The 19,438-nt window shown below is 32.5% G+C and overlaps 1 long non-coding RNA gene and 1 pseudogene across 1 annotated transcript; both read left to right on the top strand.

Annotated features, from left to right (window-relative positions):
• Window positions 1-5,510: 5,510 nt before the first annotated feature.
• LOC133821642 (uncharacterized) lies at window positions 5,511-5,900 on the top strand. The gene is made up of 3 exons (XR_009887721.1): window positions 5,511-5,653; window positions 5,750-5,776; window positions 5,859-5,900. It is a non-coding gene; the product is annotated as an uncharacterized LOC133821642 (long non-coding RNA).
• A 9,716-nt stretch (window positions 5,901-15,616) lies between these two features.
• LOC133825678 (ureide permease 1-like) lies at window positions 15,617-16,926 on the top strand (annotated as a pseudogene).
• Window positions 16,927-19,438: the final 2,512 nt, after the last annotated feature.

Here is a 19,438-nt window from a genome sequence, read left to right as displayed (position 1 = left end):
AAAGGATGGTCAACTGAGACATCCAGCTGACTCTCCAATTTGGAAAACAGTGGATGTGATATGGTATGAATTTGACAATGAATTGAGCAATATTCATTTGAGTCTTTCTGCTGACGAAATTAATCCACACACTTTCCTTAGTAGTAAATATAGTTGTCGGCCTATAACGCTAGTAATCTATTATTTACCGCCATGGTTGTATATGAAGAGGAAGTTTAGCATGTTACCGCCATCCACATCACTTAGGACGTGGTAGTCATGCACTAACAGAGCAAAACATGGAGCAGAAATTGGGACGTGAGTTGACTGAATATGACAGATCTGAGATGTGGACACGGGAACGAATGAACAAGAAAGAAGAAGTGGTTGACGAAGAAGCTCGACAGGTGGTGCAAAGGATTGTAAGTGTTTTTTTTTTTTTTTTTTTTTTTCAATGATTAACGTATGTGTTAAATTCTAGCTGATTTAATTGTTTTATGTATGTAGGCAGGATACAGGAAAAAGTAGCAGATGACGAGTTGGTGGAGGAAGGTTCAAACGATATACTAACTATGGCATTAGGCACTCCAAAGCATGGGGGATGTGTTAGGGGGGTCGATGGGCATGTCGTTCCCCGTGTATTTTTTCACAACCCATCACCAAGAAGATTCAACCACACACAACAGGTGTGGAGGATGCTCATTATAAATACCTTGAAGAGAAATGTCGCCAATCTGAAGAACTGGCACGTCAACAAGAGGAAAAATTAAACCAATTGATAGCGCATATTCAATCTTAACAGAGCGGTGCATTTGGATCATCAAATGCATCTGGTTCGGGTGTTGGAGGAGCCTCAAACACACCACATGCACCACATGCCCCTCCACCACCGACATGGATACCATATGATCACCACCACCCTCACAGGCACTATATGCTCCCCTGCCACCACAGTCAAACTTTCCTGATGAGGTAATATTTTCTTATTAACTCATTATTGCATATATTGGATAACGTAAAAATAAATTAGTTTATCTAAAATGCTGACTTTGATTGTTTTGTAATGTAACAGATTAATTGCAAGTTGGTTCGACACAAAATATAGTTGCAGAGGGAAAATGTTTGAGTACTTGTTGCACAGAAATACATAGTGTTCAACTGCCTCCGGGAAATTATCATGTGAGAGTTGAGGTAGCCATTCAAGAAAGGGCTAGTTTACCGCATCCTCTTACATGGAAGGCTATACCTTGGATGGTCAAGCAGTCGGGTACGATGTTGGATGGCCACAACATTGGGTCCTTACTAATCAACAAATAAAAATGCCACTTGCGCTCTCTACTCAACAACCAAGACAATCAAGGTAAAGAATAGAGACATTGACACATGAGCCTATAGAAGTGCCTATGACAAGAATTTTGAAGTGTTTGGTGAAGTTTATTGATCAGTGGAAAAGTGACCACGTGGTAGAAATTCTGATTGTAGAAAGGGTATTTGGATTCCCAAACGATGCTTGGTTATTGAAAGAGGATATCCTCCACTTTTGCAACTACGAGATGATTGGACAGACTTAGCTGACATTATTTATGAGGTACAATGGTGTTTATAAATTTATAGTTTAATTAGTTTATACGAAGGGGTTGGACCACATATACAATTTCATGCATCATGCTTGAGTGTTCATTGATGAAGGAACCAATGAAGCATGAGCTAAAAATCTCTTCGAACAGTTTCTGCAGATGGAGCTAAAGACACAATTTCTGTTTTGTCCTTGAAACAACAAGTATGTTAACTTAATTTTATATACATATATTTTTTTTATTGATAAATATCTTACACAAAAGATTTTTAGTTGTAGCTTTCACTGGATGTTAGTATTGATTCAGCAACATAGTCATTTGGTGACATTTTTGGATCCTGTAAATTCACATTTTTCATCTGAAAATCAAGGAGATAATTATCATTTAAGTTATACATATTACTTAATTAACTTACGATTTCATTCGAACTCACATCTGGATAAATATTAATATTTTGTGCGGGACATTAGATCAATATAATACACACCGAAGACAAAAATAGTCTATTAAACTAAAAGTTTGTGTTTCTAAAGTAAGTAAATTATTACTTATCTTATTAAAGTTTTCAACATAGTTTTATTATAATAAGTTGCTAAATATGATACTTACATTTGGATAACTATGTTGTAATAGTGTCAAAACGAAACTAGGCCTACCGAGTGTGGCTATTACATTATGAAGTTTGCTAGAGAATTGATTTCACAGTCTAGACCGAAGACCTACTTAAAAAATTGAGGTATTGTTTTAACCTTTAAATTTAACTTAAACTATCGCTTATGATTTTATTTGGACTTTGTTCTAATTTATTATTTTAAATATTTCTTAAATAGTTTAAGAATACGACACCATATACGACTGAAGAAATCAACGAGATACAGGATGAGTTGACTGAATAAATTTTGGCGTATCTTAGTTAGAAAATGAGCAAGTTTGGTAAGAAAATTTTAGTTTAAGTGTTTAATGCTTATAAATTTAGAATACAATAGATATAACTATATACATAGATTAACTTTGAATTACTTTTGTTGATATAATCACAAATGTTAACTATACAAATGTTTTATTGATTCTGGTGCTGTGTTTTATGTTTACAATGCTGTTTTTCTATTTTTGCTGCTGTTGTTTGTTTCTGCTGCTGTTTTTTTTATCAAATAGGTCACGAGAATTGGCATAAAGATTTCTAGTTTTCACATTATGTGACAATTCCTAACTGACGCAAAAAATCATATTTTTTTAGCATTCGTGGTAGTTTTCCACTGACGCAAACGCCTGACATTTGCGTCAGTGCCCCACTATCACAAACTTGACATTTGTGGCATTTTTCTACTGACGTAAACCAGCATGGCATTTGTGTCAGTGCCCCACTATCATGAACATGACATTTGTGGTAGTTGGGCACTAACACAAATGCTAGGCGTTTGCGTCAGTGGAGAACTGCCACAAATTCCATGATTGTGACAGTGGGACAGTGACACAAATGCTAGGATGGTTTGCATCATGGGATTCCACATCACTTTTAAAACTGATGCAAAAAAGCAATTGTGGCAGTTGTGAACTGTCACAAATGACCATTTTTGTAGTAGTACAACTTATATGTTATGAATGTACTCGATCAGGTTCCTACTATTGACCAGCAATATTTGAACAATGATCTTCGAGTAACAATCTTTAATCTCTTTATCTGAGAAGAGAAACTTCATCTACTCTTGTCGAGTACAACCGACCAACACGGAAAAATTTAATACTTACTGCTGCCACGTGTCATTTTCATATGCCACATCATCATCTACAACTTGAGTTAAACATTATCACATAAACATACTTAAAAAACACGTACGTAACACATAATTTCATAAAATTACGAAATTAACTTCGGATATTGCTCTTGCATATCCGACTCCAATTTCTAATTACCTTGAACAAATATCACAAATTGAGTTGGCAGAAAATAATTAGTCATTAGCTAATTTAGATTGGCATGCTCATAAAAAAAAAAATACAAAGTCCAATAAAAATATTGGCACTAGCTTATGCTGCTTCTCTTTTGAAACATTTAGAAAACAATAAAAACTTGGTATATATTTCAGAATTTTTTGTTGCAATTTTTCCAAACAAAAAAAAAATTGCATATATTGGTATCTGTTTGATATATAATCTAGAGATTTTATTTTTGAACAAATGTAATCAAGAGATTTTGATTATAGTTATTAGTATATGTTGAAGAGATTTTGGTTATATTTACTAAAAAAATGATACATTTTCAATTATTGCATTTCTAAAGGAAAAAACATGTATTTTAGGGAGAAGAAAATTAAGTTGATAAAATATATGATAAAGAAAATTAGTTATTTTTTGAAAAATTCCCATTAATTAATAGGTACATAATTGGATTTTTTTTAAAATTTATATAAAACATCTTAATCCACAAATATGAGTTTTGTTTTATATATTAGAAATATAATTAGATTATTAATGAAAAAAAAGAAGTTAAATATAATTAGAACGTACGTTACATTATAATAACGAATACATAAATTTATATGCTTTCGAAAAGCAGTCAGCAAAAGAAAATTGAAAAGAGAAACCCGTGGTGGTGGTGGTGGACGACATGCACCACGACTACATAGTCAAGTCGTTTCTCTCTCTCATAAAATTAACAAAAGATAGTGAAAGTAAAGGGAAAAAGTATAAAACTAAAAAAGAAGAAGAAGAGTTTCCATACATTTGTTCCCTTGATCACTGCGTAAATAACGAGTCCTTTCCCTTTAATTGTGAGCTTGACTACGCGCGTAAATATAAATTTAGCTTTAGTAGTGATCACATAATGTGGAAAAATATGTGCATTTAAGAATGTGTTATATGAGGTGAAATAGAAAATGCATGCATAGAGCTTTACATGACTTGCTAGGCAGCTTCAGGAGATAGGACCCATGGGTGCTACATTTCCTCTTCGTTTTTTTTTAATAGTTATATTGAGAAGACCGATGAGTATGCTTTATCTTTTTAGTTTTATTAATATACATTGACGCGTGACAAGAAAAGATGGAGAAATGAAATGACAGTGTTGGGCTTTTACTACTTTTAATAAACATTTATTTCATATATAATAAACAAATATGGCATGAGATTTATGAGTGTGAGAACTGGTGCGAGCTATGACTGGTTGTAGAGTACCATAATAATTACTTAACTAGTTAGATAGTAGTAGTAGTAGTTAGTATTAGTTTGTAGTATATTAGTTTCCGTAGATTTTGGTTCAAGTCGGGACTTAGTTGGAAACTCATAGCAATAATTATGAATTTTATAAGTTTAACCTATAGTTTAAGAATATTAATTATAATAAAAGGTTTGATTAATATTGCTGGTCCTAGATATATTATTTATTATAACCTAAGGTTTAGATAGAGCTAATAAAAATATGACACTTGTCATAAGCATGATTGTTAAGGAATTAGAGTTTGTTATTTTATGGTTAGTTCAAAAATTCGTGGATTAGGTTGTTATTTAGATAATTAAATAGATTTTCCCGTAACTTTAGGGTATTGTAACTTTCTACCTATTTTTGACCTAGTTATATTATGAATTTTGAAAAATACTATTTCTAGAAAATTGTAGATAATTGAATTAGATTTCTAACAATATAAAGATGGTCTAAATCGGAGTCCTACATCTCCAGTTATGTTGATTTTATTACATGTGAGTTTAGAGTTACGAGATTTAGGAAGTTAAAAGTTATGATTCTATTTTTTAATTTTTAAAACAAGCTTTGACTTCTTAGACCTATCTCTGAACGATTTGACCGAGTCCTAAGCCTTTGACTGAAGAGTATTCAAATATTTTTAATTAAATTAATTATTTTTATTCAAAGCCAAAAATAATATTTTTATTCCTAGAACTCTATAAATAGGACTTAGAACCCAGCCCTTCTCCTCACTCTTCAGTTGTGATCAGACTCCAAGGTGCTAGTACTACCATAGAGTGATAAACAATTGGGTTGGGAAAAAGCTTTGCCATTCTTAAGCTTTATAAAATACTTGGGAAGTGAGGTTTAGTGTATTTCGGTATTGGAGTTAGACCAATCCATAAGGTCAACTAAGGTACTCCTATTCTTTTAGTCCAATTCTTTAAAACTCTTTATTTTTCTTTAGTTCCTTTTATTCAGATCCTAACTTTCGTTATTGGTTCTTGATTAGATCCTAACTTTGAGTATTTCAGTATTGGTAAGTTTCTTCTTGATGGTTTAGTTTCCACATTCATTCTTTATACTATAGAAATGCTCACCATTTGTATTGTTGGATTTAGGAGTGTTCCAAATCCCGTCCTTGTTCTCATATCCCGGTGTTGGTAAGGAAAATATGATAGATTTTACGTGCTTATATGTTATGTTATGTTATATGTTTATGCTATGATATGTATATGTATGATATGTTTTAGTTCTTGGGTATATGTTTTGTTTAGATAACAAGCATATAATTTGTTTAGATAACAAATAACTTGTTTAGATAACAAGTCCCAATAGTATATTCCTTGGGCATATGATTTGTTTAGATAACAAGCCCCATAAATTTATATGAGTTGTTTAGATAACTAGCCCTGTAGAATTATGGGCATATGATTGCCTAGCTAACAAGCCCCAAGATGTATGATGGCTATTGTAATAGATGTTTTTTTAGCCATATATTTTATAGTGTATGCTTATGATATATGTTTTAGATAGTCTTTTGTTCTTTTATAGTATTTGATGTAGTTTTATGCTTATGTTTACGATGTATGTTTTGTTTTTAGTAGATTTTCCTTGCTGGGCAATAGGCTCATTCCTTTATTTTAGTGTGATGCAGGAAAATGATTATGGAGGCAGAAGAATTCTTGGTAGCATGACATGTGTGTTGAGGAAGAATGAAATGGATGGGTTGCATGTCGATCGAGGATGACGTTTATTTTAGTCTTTTGAAATATGTCTCTTTTGTAATTCCGCATTCAATTTCTTTTGAACTTGTTTTTAAAGCTTGTAAACAATGGAATCCCATACCATATCACATTTTATTTTAAATTTTTAATAAAGACATGCTATTCTTATATTTTGGGTTTTCAATAAAGGCATGTTATTTCTTATGTTTGTATCGAAATAGTATCTATGTCTAGTAGTTTTAATGGTCCAAGGTCAAAGAAATAGTTGGGTCATTACAGTTGGTATAAGAGCAACGATCCATTTACATGAAGTTCTCTTTGATACACACGCTCAAGCTCCGAATCTAAACGTCAATGTAAGTGTTTATGTTATAGTTGTTATGATTATGTGTATTAGCCCTTATGTTTTCAGTTAAGAATATTTATAAAGTAGTTTATTTTTTCGTTATTTATTTTATTTATTATCTTTGCATTTATGATTGTATATAGTGAAAACATTTTTCCAAATAAATATCATTGTTATTTTTGAATGACATGTATGAGTTTGATTTTCTTTTACAATCATAATAAATAATGACAAAGTTCGGTGAGGGTGGATACAAATCAATGGATCGGGTTCTATATTGAGAGTTAGGGGGCCATAGTAGTGGGAACGATTTTACTGATCCCAGCCCTCCCTCAATGTGGTTAACTTTGGAACAACGATGAGTTTCAAGCCTAAGAATTAAGTCATATAGGATGATTAGAAATAGACTTAGAAAATAATAAAGATGACTTATTTTTTTTCTAAGTATAGAAACACACCCTAATTGAAAGAAGGCTTATAAATTTTTTCATAAGAAGTCATAATTAATAGGTCCAAGTTATGTTTGCTTAGATTAAGTTGTTTCCTTAGAGCCTATTAGGGTGAGTTCTAATATGTTTCCTCGACTATTAGAACTTTGCTGAAGATGTCGCTCAGAAGATCTGCTCGCAACAACGCTAATGCCTCAAGCGTCCCTCCTGAAACTTATGAAGCCCTTACAGTTCACAGAAGGAGGCGTGCAACCAATGCTGCTGCTAATGAAAGAGCGCCGCCGCCGCTGGTTGACAACACTGCAGAAATTGAAGTTGAGAAACTTTGACTGGATTTAAATTGCTTCATGTTTCAAGTTCTTTAATGCTTCATTGCTCTTGGTATTTGAAGTTGAGAAACTTTGACTGGATTTATAATTTTCTACATATTATATATTTGGTGCAGGACTGCAAAAGGGAACCCTTGTAGAGTCCAAGAACTTTACTTAGCTAATTGTTTAGTAGTATTATAGTATGTTTAGTATTATCTTTGTAACTGTGGATTTTTGGTTCAGACCGGGAATTATTTGGACACTCATAGTAGTACTTGTAGATTTTCTAAGTTTAACCTATAGTTTAAGAATATTAATTTTAACCTAAGGTTGATTAATATGACTGATATTAAGGATTATATTTATTGTACTATAAGGTTTAGATATCAACCAATAGGATTTTAAGCACATGTTATGAATGGTGATTAAGGATTAAGTATTTTTGAGGATTAAATTTAATAAGGAGTAAAGTTTGAATGTTATAGGGTCAGTCAGCAGCTTTGAATACGTTGAGGGCTTAGTCAAGGCTGTTTACTCCATTCAAACTTAGCTAAAAATGTGTAATTTCGTGTTTAAATATTCAGCGAGTGCCGATATATCGCAGCACGTAGATACGGAAAACACGAATCGATGCACGGTCGCCTCGGGAACAATGGTCCAGGCGATATATCGCCTCCTCCAGCATAAATTCAAACATTTTTGAATTCTTTTCCTTTCAGCCATTCAAACTTCTTCATAAGTCCTGCATCTTTTGAACGAGTCTTCAGCCTCTGCTGAACGATTATTCAAATGATTTTCACCTAAAAAGCCATTATTTTTATTCAAGTAAAATCAAGATACTTTCATTCCCAAACTCTATAAATAGGACCTAGTACCCAGCCATTATTCACCTTTTGCTCTAAGTTCAGAAGCTGCTAGTGTTCAGTGAGTGTGAGAGTGTAAACACCTGGTTTGGGAAAAACATAAGCTTAAACATCATAAGCTTATCAAACACTTTGGGAAGTGAGGTTCTATAGTATTTCGGTTGTGGTATAGATTGGTCTTTCAAGTCTTTGAGGTAAACCAAAACTTTAGTTCATTTTCTTTATGTTATTTCCTCTTTCATAACCTTCTACTCAGTCCCCTAACCTCATTCTTATTTTGGTTAGGGAATCCAAGTTCTTAAGCACATAAGTTTCGGTAAGTATGTTTTTCAATGGTTTAGTCTTTCCATCCTTTTCATTTCTTCTTCTTCATAAGACTCACTCTTTCTCATATGGTTTTAGGAGTGTTCCAAAAAGTCCCAACTCAGTCCACATATCCCGGTAACTTTGGTAAGGAAAATAGGATAGAATCTATATGTGTATTGCTTATGTTATCTTATGTATATGTTATGAAATATGATATGTTATGAATATGTTATGAATGTGTATGTTTGTAGGCTTGGGCTTATGCCCTATTTGACTAACAAGACCCCAAAAAGATTATGGGCATATGCCTACTTAGCTAGTAGGACCCCACTAATCTCATGGGCATAAGCTTGTTTAGTCTATGGGACCCCAAGTAATAATGGCCATTATAATAAGTGTATGTATTAAGTGTTATGATATGTCTTTACGTTTATTATGAAATTTATGTGTATGACTATGTGTTAGATTTTCCTTGCTGGGCATTAGGCTCATTCCTTTTTGTTTTATGTGCAGGAAAGTAGCTTTAGAGGCGGTAAGATTCGTGACGCTTAGAGGATGTGTATCGATGGTGAATGGAGTCAAGGGGCCGAGCGTTATTCGATTCGAGGATGTAGTCTCATTTTATCTTTTATGGTTTTATATGTATTTTCTGCATTTCTTATGTAATTCTTTTCATTTAAATCATGTTTTGTTTTTAAAGACAATGGGATCCCATATCCTTCTTAGTATTTATTTGTAAGTAACTCTTATTTTATAAGTTACTCAATAAAATTATGGTATTTTCGTAAAAATGTAAGTTTATGTATAGTTTTGTTAATGGTCCAAAAAGTCTAGATTAGTGGGTCATTACAACCCTCCTGTAACTTTTGCAATAGCTGCATGCGAAACTCAAAATGTAAATGTGACAGTTTTGCCATGTTTTGGATTATCTGAAGGAAGTCGTACTATTGCAAAAGAAATGTGGACTAAGATGGTTAAGGTAGTTATATGTTTCTATATAGGGCCCGTTTGAAATAGGTTTCACTTTTATCTTTAGACAGTAGAAAAAGAAATGTAAAATCCTTGTTTTAGTTAATTTTTGGATAATATTCTTTAAAAGAGTTTTTCTGTAGAGTCCAAAGAACTTTACTTAGCTAAGTTAGATAGATAGTGTTATATTATTTCATATAATATAATATTAGATTAAATAATGTGACAAAATGTGATTTGTCACACAAATGTGATTTGTCACATCTTGTAACATATTATTGAGAGTCACAAAATTGGACACATGTGTGTATCCAAATGTGACATATTTTGGAGTTACAAAATCAGTTACAAATTTGTAACTCTCAAATATTACCCAATAATGTGTATGTTATATGTTACACATTTGAGATTGGATTTCATAAAGCCATATGAGAAATGGTTGATAGAGATGTGATTTTAACTCCCATATTGTGTATGGAAGTTACAAAATCAAGTGGGAATAAATTGGAACGTTTTGGAAAAAACTGAAAAATTCGTTGCTGAGATTGACTGAGCGCCGTGGCGCCTGGAATACGCGTCACGACCCTAGTGGGTGAACTTGACTGAGCGCCGCAGCGCCTGGAACAAGCGCCGCGGCCCTAGTGGCTGACAGTTTCTTTGAATTTCGATTTTTATCCAATTTTGAACGTTTCCAACAGCCAAGTAACTCCCAAATCTCTATTTTAATTCCATAAAACATCCAATTAAACATTGGTAACAGCCATGGGGGTTGGTGGAATTTGAAATTCAAAGGGGTATCTCAAACTCTATAAATAGGAGCCTAATGCTCACTTGTATGACACACCATTTTTCATCCACAAAGCACTTGGCTGAAAAATACACCTTGAGGCTTGATTATTCCAGAGAGCTATTTCCTAGAGAGACCCCTTAGTGCTTAGAGAATAGGGGGAAATAAGCTTTTGGACAAAGGTCTTGAACCTTGTTCAAGTTGGTGATCCCCACTACTCTACACTTTGGTTGTGTGAGAGTTTGTTTGTGTTTTCTTCTTTTGTTCCTCTTGTTCTTCTTATTTACTTGTATTATTATAGTATTGAGTTTGTAATCTTCTTCTTCTACATCTTTTTATTTACTTGTATTTGAGCAATTGAGTTGTAATACTTATTTAATCAATATTATCTTGTCCATTGTATTTTTGCATAGAGTTGTATTTGGTTTTTCCATAATTCCATTGAGCAATAATATATATTCTCTAACAGATAGTAGTATAACAGTAATAATAGTATTATCTTTATGACTGTGGATTTTTGGCTCAGACCGGGATTTATTTGGACACTCATAGTAGTACTTGTAGATTTTCTAAGTTTAACCTATAGTTTAAGAATATTAATTTTAACCTAAGATTTGATTAATATGACTGATATTGAGGGTAATATTTATTATATTATAAGGTTTAGATAAGACCCAATAAGAAAATAGCACATGTCTTGTATAGGTTTAATAATGATTAAGTATTTTGAGGAATAAATTTATTAAGGTTAAAATTTGAATACCTTAGGGTCAGTCAGCAGCTTTGAAAACATTAGAGGGCTTAGTCAAGGTTGTTTACTCAATTCAAATTAAGCTAAAAATGTGTAATTTCGTGTTTAAATATTCAACGTATGCTAATATATCGCAGCTATAAGGGGCAATATATCGCAGTACGAAGATACGGAAAACACGAAACGTTGCACGATTGCCTCGGGCATAATGGCCCAGGCGATATATCGCCTCCTTCAGCATATTTTGAAAATTTTCAAAAACGTTCTCCATTCAAACCTTCAACCTCTTGATAAGTCCAGCACCTTTCTGAACGAGTCTTCAGCCTTTGCTGAATGATAATTCAAATTATTTTCACTTAAAAAGCCATTATTTTTATTCAAGTTAAATGAAGATCTTTTCATTCCTAAACTCTATAAATAGGACCTAGTACCCAACCATTTATTCATCTATGACTCTAAGTTCAGAGGCTGCAAGTTGCTAGGTGAGTGTGAGAGTGTAAACACTTGGGTTGGGAATTATAAGCTTATCAAACACTTGGGGAAGTAAGGTTTATTCACATTTCGGTTCAAGGTTTAGATTGGTCATATAAGTCTTCAAGGTATTTCCAAACTCTAGTCCATTTCTGTATTATGTTCTTTAAAAATTTCTCATAGTCTTCTACTCATTCTAACCTTATTCTTATTCTTGGTCAGGAAATCCAAGTTCTTAAGCACAAGGATTTTGGTAAGTACATTTTGATAATATAGTTCCTTCTTCACTTTCATCCATTTTCTTCAATATACTCACCATATTTTAAATGGTTTTTAGGAGTGTTCCAAGATCCCAAATCAGTTCTCATATCCCGGTTATTTTAGTAAGGAAAATAGGATAGGATTTATGTGCTATATGATTTTATATGTTATCTTATGAATGTGTGTTATGAAAAATGCTATGTTAAGTATGTTTGTAGACTTGGGCATATGACCTATACAACTAACAAGCCCTAAATAGATTATGGGCATATGACTTGCTTAGCTAGCAAGACCCCACTAATCTAATGGGCATGTGACTTGTTTAGTTTATGGGACCCCAAGTAATAATGACCATTATAGTATGTATGTGACATAAGTGTTATAGTATGTTTTTATGTTGCATTATGAATTTTTATGTATATGGCTATATGTTAGATTTTCCTTGCTGGGCATTAGGCGCATTCCTTTTATGTTTATATGTGCAGGAAAATAGCTTAGTGGCGGGAAAGGTTCTTGGAAGCTTGGGGAATGTGTATTGAGGCGGAATGGATTCAAGGAGTCGAGAGTTTCGATTTTCGAGGATGAAGTCTTTGTTTTATGGTTTATGTGTATTTTTCCGCACCTATTTATGTAATCTCTTTTCATTACAATTAAGTTATGTTTTTTTTTAAACAATGTGATCCCATATCCTGCTTTGAGTTTATGTAAGTTTAACATTTGTTTTTACAAGTTTTTAATAAAGTATGATTATTTCACTTGTAAGTATTATTAGGGATTAGTGTCTATGCATAGTTCTCATTAATGGTCCAAAGTCTAGAGTAGTTGGGTCATTACATTTTCAACTCACAAAAAAGAAAAGCTTTTCTTTAGGCTGAGGATTAAATAGGAAATCTATTTGATTCTCATACAAAATCAGCCTTTCATTTAGGCTGAGGTTTCTATCTAGTGAAAATATCAATCCCTCCAGTTAACTCCTAAGACAGAGTGAAGCATAAAGGGAGGAATTGGTAGCTTTTGGGGAGCTACAATATCTTTGGAGCATACAAAATTGATAAAATATTAAATAATAAGTTTTCTTTTAAACTTAAAGCAACTTTCCTTGGTTTTTGAAAGACCTTTTGGGATTTACATTAGCTTAGGTTGTGTCTTAGTTGGAATCACCAACTAATTTCTAATTTGTGTCAACGTTTTTTGCATCTTGAAGATTCAGTACTTTGTAATGGTGTCTGTGTTGCTAAAGTTTAAGCATCATGTTTTCTAATATTCTATTTTTTTGTTCACTTTATAACTTATAGAGTGGCAATGATCTTTCTCAATTTGTGGGGCCCCTTATCTTGAATCAACTTCTACAGGTTCGTTGATTCTCCTTTCTTTAAATTAGTACTTTGCAAGAGATGTGTCCTAAATGCTTCAGGTTTTTCATTTATTTTTAGTTCTGAGATGCTTCTTGTTATTGTGACATATGCTTGTTCATGGTGGGGAGAATAGGGTAATCATAAGTTTTTAATTCTGATTTATAAGTCCAAAATTCTGTAAATAAATCATTGTTGCATTGTTGTTGTTGTGATTATTTATTTTTCTGAGGGGAAGAGGTTTTGTATCACTACACCAAAGACCTATTTCCATAATACATCATTATAAGACTATAGAAAAAGTACTATAATAAATATTAGAAAAAGTGCTAAAGTGAACTAAGTGAAAATAAATGGCGGTCTTGAAATATTTAAGCGGTCTTGAAAAAGTATTATGATATTTGCCATCACAGTTAGAAGATGTTGTTGTGGATGAGTTAATGAGGAAGTTCTTCAAAAATTATACAAACTGGTGCAAATTCTTGCTAAGAAAAAGCAACATTCGGTAAAATACATTTCCATTGGTCTTGTGATTTTGTTATCCTTTATGGTGTACTCTTATTTATGCTACATTAGAAAGAAAAAATATTAAGAAAAAGAGAAGTCTCCCTGTGATTTATTGTTGGTTTTGCAATGTGTAGGCTGCCTTACGTAAAACAAGAGGCTCAGCAATATGTGTATACAGATATATTTATTTATTTATTTATTTGTGTTTGAATTGCTTTAGATTGAGAGAACTCAGAGAGAAAAATTAGAGACAGGTTGTAAGTATTAGAATAGAAGAAAGAGCATAGAGTTTTATGCGCTGAGAGAAAGCTTGAGAGCACAACTTTTGTGTATGTGTTAGTTCTTGTTCAGTGTTAAAGAATATGTTTGAAGAGTTCTTGTTCTTAATTAGTTTATGTACATACCAGCTGCTTGTTTAATTGTTTTTCTTTAGTTTGAGTAATATGTTATACTTTTATCATCCCACTCATTTGATAACAAATGAAGCCCTAATTAAAACATCCATCTTCTAATTAATTTATCCTCTTAACCGCTCCTATGCTCCAAGAGAAAGCCAATTTGTTTTTTTTGTTTAAGAAATCAAGGACTTGTATTCTGAAATTAAACCCACAAGCATCTATGGAGAAACTTGAGAGTTTTTCCCCCATTTTTCTTGTTCCTCTTTCTAACTCTCTTGCTCTCTTCCCTTGCGGCCACTGATTTTTATGTTGGTCTCAACTATGTGAGATGCCCAATAAATCACTCTTCTCTCCCTCAACAACCTCAACCATAAAGAAAGGTGAGGTCATCTATTTGTTTGATCTTGATATGACCTACAATAGCTTATTTCCTTTCCATATAATATTTTATTTTTTATTATCCATTTAAGATAATGTGCTGTTTTTTTGGTGTAAGGTTTTTTTAGTTGACTTTATTTTTTTTGTTTGTGATGCATGGAAGGGAACTTATGGAAATTTAGTGTATCTTTATTAGTGATAGGCGGCTCAGGAGCACTTGGAAATTTATGGAGTTTATGGTTTCCATAGTAAGGAAAGTTATGAAGCTCATAGTCACCACACTAAGGTACTTGCCTTTAATAAAATTTTATTTTTGGTGTTATTTAGATAGACACATCATCATTATCATTGTAGTTTGGGGAGTCACTGGATTTTTTTGTTTTATTGTGATGAATCTGACATATTTATTTGGGTAGTGTAAGCTTCAGAATTATTGCAGCAAATTATAATCTAGTAGCAACTCTTTCCTGTTATGACTTGATCAATGAAATATAAAAAAAATGGTGTGTTTATGTCTAGAAAAAAGACTTCACCCCTAACATGTTGCATAAATACAAATTAAATCACACGTACGTACACCATAACTCTTAAACTTATAAGTGATTTCCAAGTGTTCCTATTATAGCAAAGTATATGAAGTGAAGCAATATATGCCTAGCAACAAAAATATTCTTTTATACAACAAATAACAGGGCCTCAATTATAAAACTCATGCATAAAGGTACGTATATTCTATAACTTATGGTAAAATGCTAGATATATTTGCCCCTGTGCAACTATAATGGATTTGAACTCCTTTCCCATTTTCATTTTTTAAAATATTTATCTCTGTGGTTTCAGACTTGAACAATTTGATTATTGAAAAAGATTGCCCTCTTATGGTGTTGTTCTTGATTTTGTTTATTTGTTTGTGTTCTCTGATTTGACCTTGTAAGTTAAGTTAAGTTAAGTCAGTGTTAAGTTATCACTTTAGTTTAGGAAGTCCCCCACTACAGGTCCCTCCATGACCATTGTCATTGCTGAACAAGCACCATTGTATTCGACAGGAACAACCTTGAATTACTTTTTAGACAATAGAATTAATAGAGTCGAGATCATTTTCCCTGGCATTGGCTGCTTCTTGGTTGTAGTTTGCCTTGCTTCTGTTGTCCGCTCATCTAATGCAGATGATAATAAAGAAAAGCTTGAAGGTTTTTCATCTAAAAAAGGGTATGTTTCGCTCATTAAATGTTAAGGTTATCTAAGAATTATCTTGCTTTTATTCATTTCTAAAAAGAAAATCATCAAGCTTGTTGAGTGATGCAATTTTTACTTAAATTGTTTTGTTTGATGGTGCACTTAAGGATAATGAGAATGAGTAGAAAACTAGTTGTACCACTATAGATGGCACTGTAAAAGACAATAATTTTCAGTATGGAAAATCAATTAAAATTCTCACATTTAGATGAAAAATGATAATCTTGTGTTGCAAAAATACTACACAACAATATTTGGAAGTTCATCACCTGACATTCAAATCCAAACATCTCAGATTCTCTATCACAATTAATAATTATAACTCTTGCTGCAGGTGTTTGGGAAAAACACTCTCATTGGACTATCCATATGTTTCTTTACTAGTGTTTGCTTTTCTCTATTCTCACCAGCATTCAACTTGGCAACAAATGATCAATGGCATACATTGAAAGATGGGGTTCCTCACTTGGTTGTCTACACTGCATTCTTTTACTTCTCAGTATCTTGTTTTGTCCTTGCTATAATCCTCAACATCACATTCCTTTACTACCCTGTGATGGACTTACCCAATTCATCATTCAAGGCTTATATGAATGACTGGAATGGTAGAGGCTGGGCCTTAATGGCCGGTCTGCTCTGCGGGTTTGGAAATGGTCTCCAATTCATGGGAGGCCAAGCTGTAGGGTATGTTGTAGCAGATGCTGTTCAGGTTGGTTCAAATATATTTTTTGTCTTGATTCCAAACTTCTCTGTTGTGGGATAAACTTGTTTGTGCAAAATTTCAACTGAACCAAAATGTGCATCACATACTAATATGGACTTTTTTGGGGGCGGTGGTTGGCAGGCACTTCCACTAGTAAGCACTTTCTGGGGAATTCTTTTGTTTAGAGAATACAAAAAATCATCAAGAAGAACATATATATTGCTAGTAAGTATGTTGTCTATGTTTATTGTGGCTATTGTTGTTCTTATGGCATCATTAGGGCATCGAAAGTAGGAGTCAGCTGCATACACAACCCTTTGCCTTTGTTTTTGGGTAGTGTTTTGTGTAAAGCAATAAGTTGGCCTGTGGTTTGATAATACCGATAAGGATGCATTAACAAACTATATGAGAAGTTGTTGGTTCAACAGTTGCATGACCTTCTCAAAAGGTTATTCCGAGAGGTATTTATTTGGTTATTTGATTATATAAATGCTTGTTCACCATTAACCGATATGCAATCCAAGATTATGATAGTATTATTTGATTGATTTTACAGGGAAGATGAGAAAGACAAAATGATAATGGTGCCAATTTGAATTAATATTATGCACCATTTAATTAAAGTTCTAAGGTCACTTGAGTATAGATAGTTATAGTAATGTGTGTAATATAATAATTTCATTATTATTCAAACTCAATTATTGCAAATTTGGTTATGTCATGATATTATTGACTATTTTAGATGAATGATATGATATTTCATGACCTCATTAGTTTTTCTTTTATGTTTTATTTACCAGATTCAACGAGTGAAGTGCAAAAGAAAATCTGAATTGGAAGGCTTTGGTGTGCTGACATTTGGAAGATCATGAATTCCTACCTTTACTTTTGAATATGAAACTGTTTAAGACTATTTTGTTGACTATTGTGAGAATGTTTTGTTTATGTTAATTATGCAATGTTGAATATCTTAAGACTTTCATATTGTTTTTTAGATTATCTTGAATGTATTTTGACACAATTATTTGGTTATATGTGTTATGAACCATATAATTGGTACTCAAAAATATATTTGTACAATGTTAAGGGTATCTTAAGTATATTAAATAAAGCAAGTTTGAATTAAAGTAATAAAAAATAATTATAATGTACAGGTTTATATAATAATAATTAAAGCTTATCCAAATATTAGAATAATGCAAAAAATGTGTTATTGTATCTTTTACAATAACACTGGTTTATAAGCATAAAATTATGTTATGCAAACTATTTTCTCTATTGCAGAAAGTGTGTTATTATAAAGTGTATCATAACACTACTTTATAAGTACAAAAAAGTGTTATATAATCTATTTATAAATAGCATAATGAAATACTTATCTAACTATTAAAATAACACAACAAAAGTGTTATCGTAGGCTATACCGTAACACATGTCTATAACTATGGAAAAGTGTTATGCAAAGTGCTCCGACCTACTATAACACAGCTTTCCTTAACACATTAAAAAGTGTTATGGTATATATTTAATAATACTTTTTGGTCTTATTGAAAGTATTTTTTCTTGTAGTGCCACGTGCTCTCCCGACATGCTAATCAAAGTACCAAACCTTATTATGAGTTTTGGGACGCTACAACGACCATAAGGTTGTTTTTCAGTTCCTTTATTTTTCTTCAATTTCTTCAACTCCAGCCTTGAACCTCGTGTTTAGGGACATCTAAAACACTTTAAAACCTTTCTAAACTTCATTTTCTTAAGTCTTATCATCTCCCGTCAATATCTAGCCAAAAAATTCGTCAATAAACTCTCATAAAATATTTTGTGGCCTAAAAATCAAAGAGTCATAAAGCAAAGCTAGAAACACATAAAAACGCTAGAAATCAACAATATCTAAGTGAGAAAGGACCACAAATATATAATCCAAAACGCCTTATCAACGAGCTATGCCATGTATGGTGTGTCGGCAACCATAAATAAACTTTTGAAGGTGTATAGCTTGAAGGCTGGTCTTTTTTTGTTGTACAGAATATTGGTCGCAATCACATATAAGACGTTGATTATGAGAAAAATGTGACTCCGGACTAGGAGTTCGGGGAATATACCACTCAGCTCGCAAAATAAGGTTATTATATAAACTTTCAAGGACAAGATGAGACATCTAAATAGGGACCTGAAAGGTTAAACCTAATTCACTACCTGGAGTCATGATTACACGTGCCCACGCGTTCCCAAAATAGCTGTCAGGTAAAACCACTCTCAGAAATCATGCAAAGACAGGTTTTCGAAGAAAGATGGGATTTTATATATAAAAAAATTATTGTCGAATGGAATTCAACGAACCTAAACCCAATTTTTTTTTACAAAAAACTTGTAAATCTTACCATTTCAATCCCCAGAATGACCAATAAAACCAAACAACACTTATCTAGATGCTAAATATGGATAAATGTTCCCTTGAAAATCAGTAACATAAAAATACTATATGAACTTGTTAGTAGGAGAGCAAGGGAAGGTAATGTCAGAGTTGAAGAAGAGAATGGATCTTGGAGGGATCTGTTCAAGCAACCACGACAGAGATGGCCGTGAAAGTGTATCATCGGAGGAGAGAATTGCATAGAGGTTTCTGTGTTTAAGAATGGCAAAGGCAATGAAAATAAAAGTGATCCTAAAGGATTTTTAAGCATATATATATATATACTAGATACAAACAACGTGCAATATGCACGATTGCTTAGTTTTATTTATATAAATTATTAATTATTTTTATTAAATTTATATTAATGTCATATAAATTTAAAAATAAAAATCATATTTTAATTAAATAATTTATTTATTTTTGTTTAAGTTTATGTTTGTTCTAGTTTTTGAATTTGTTAGTGACAACAA

The sequence above is a fragment of the Humulus lupulus genome, chromosome 3 (assembly GCF_963169125.1).
Source record: "Humulus lupulus chromosome 3, drHumLupu1.1, whole genome shotgun sequence".
NCBI classification, from domain to species: Eukaryota; Viridiplantae; Streptophyta; class Magnoliopsida; order Rosales; family Cannabaceae; genus Humulus; species Humulus lupulus.
The sequence above is the reverse complement of the archived record's forward strand: the minus strand, read 5'-3'. Positions and strand labels throughout refer to the sequence as shown.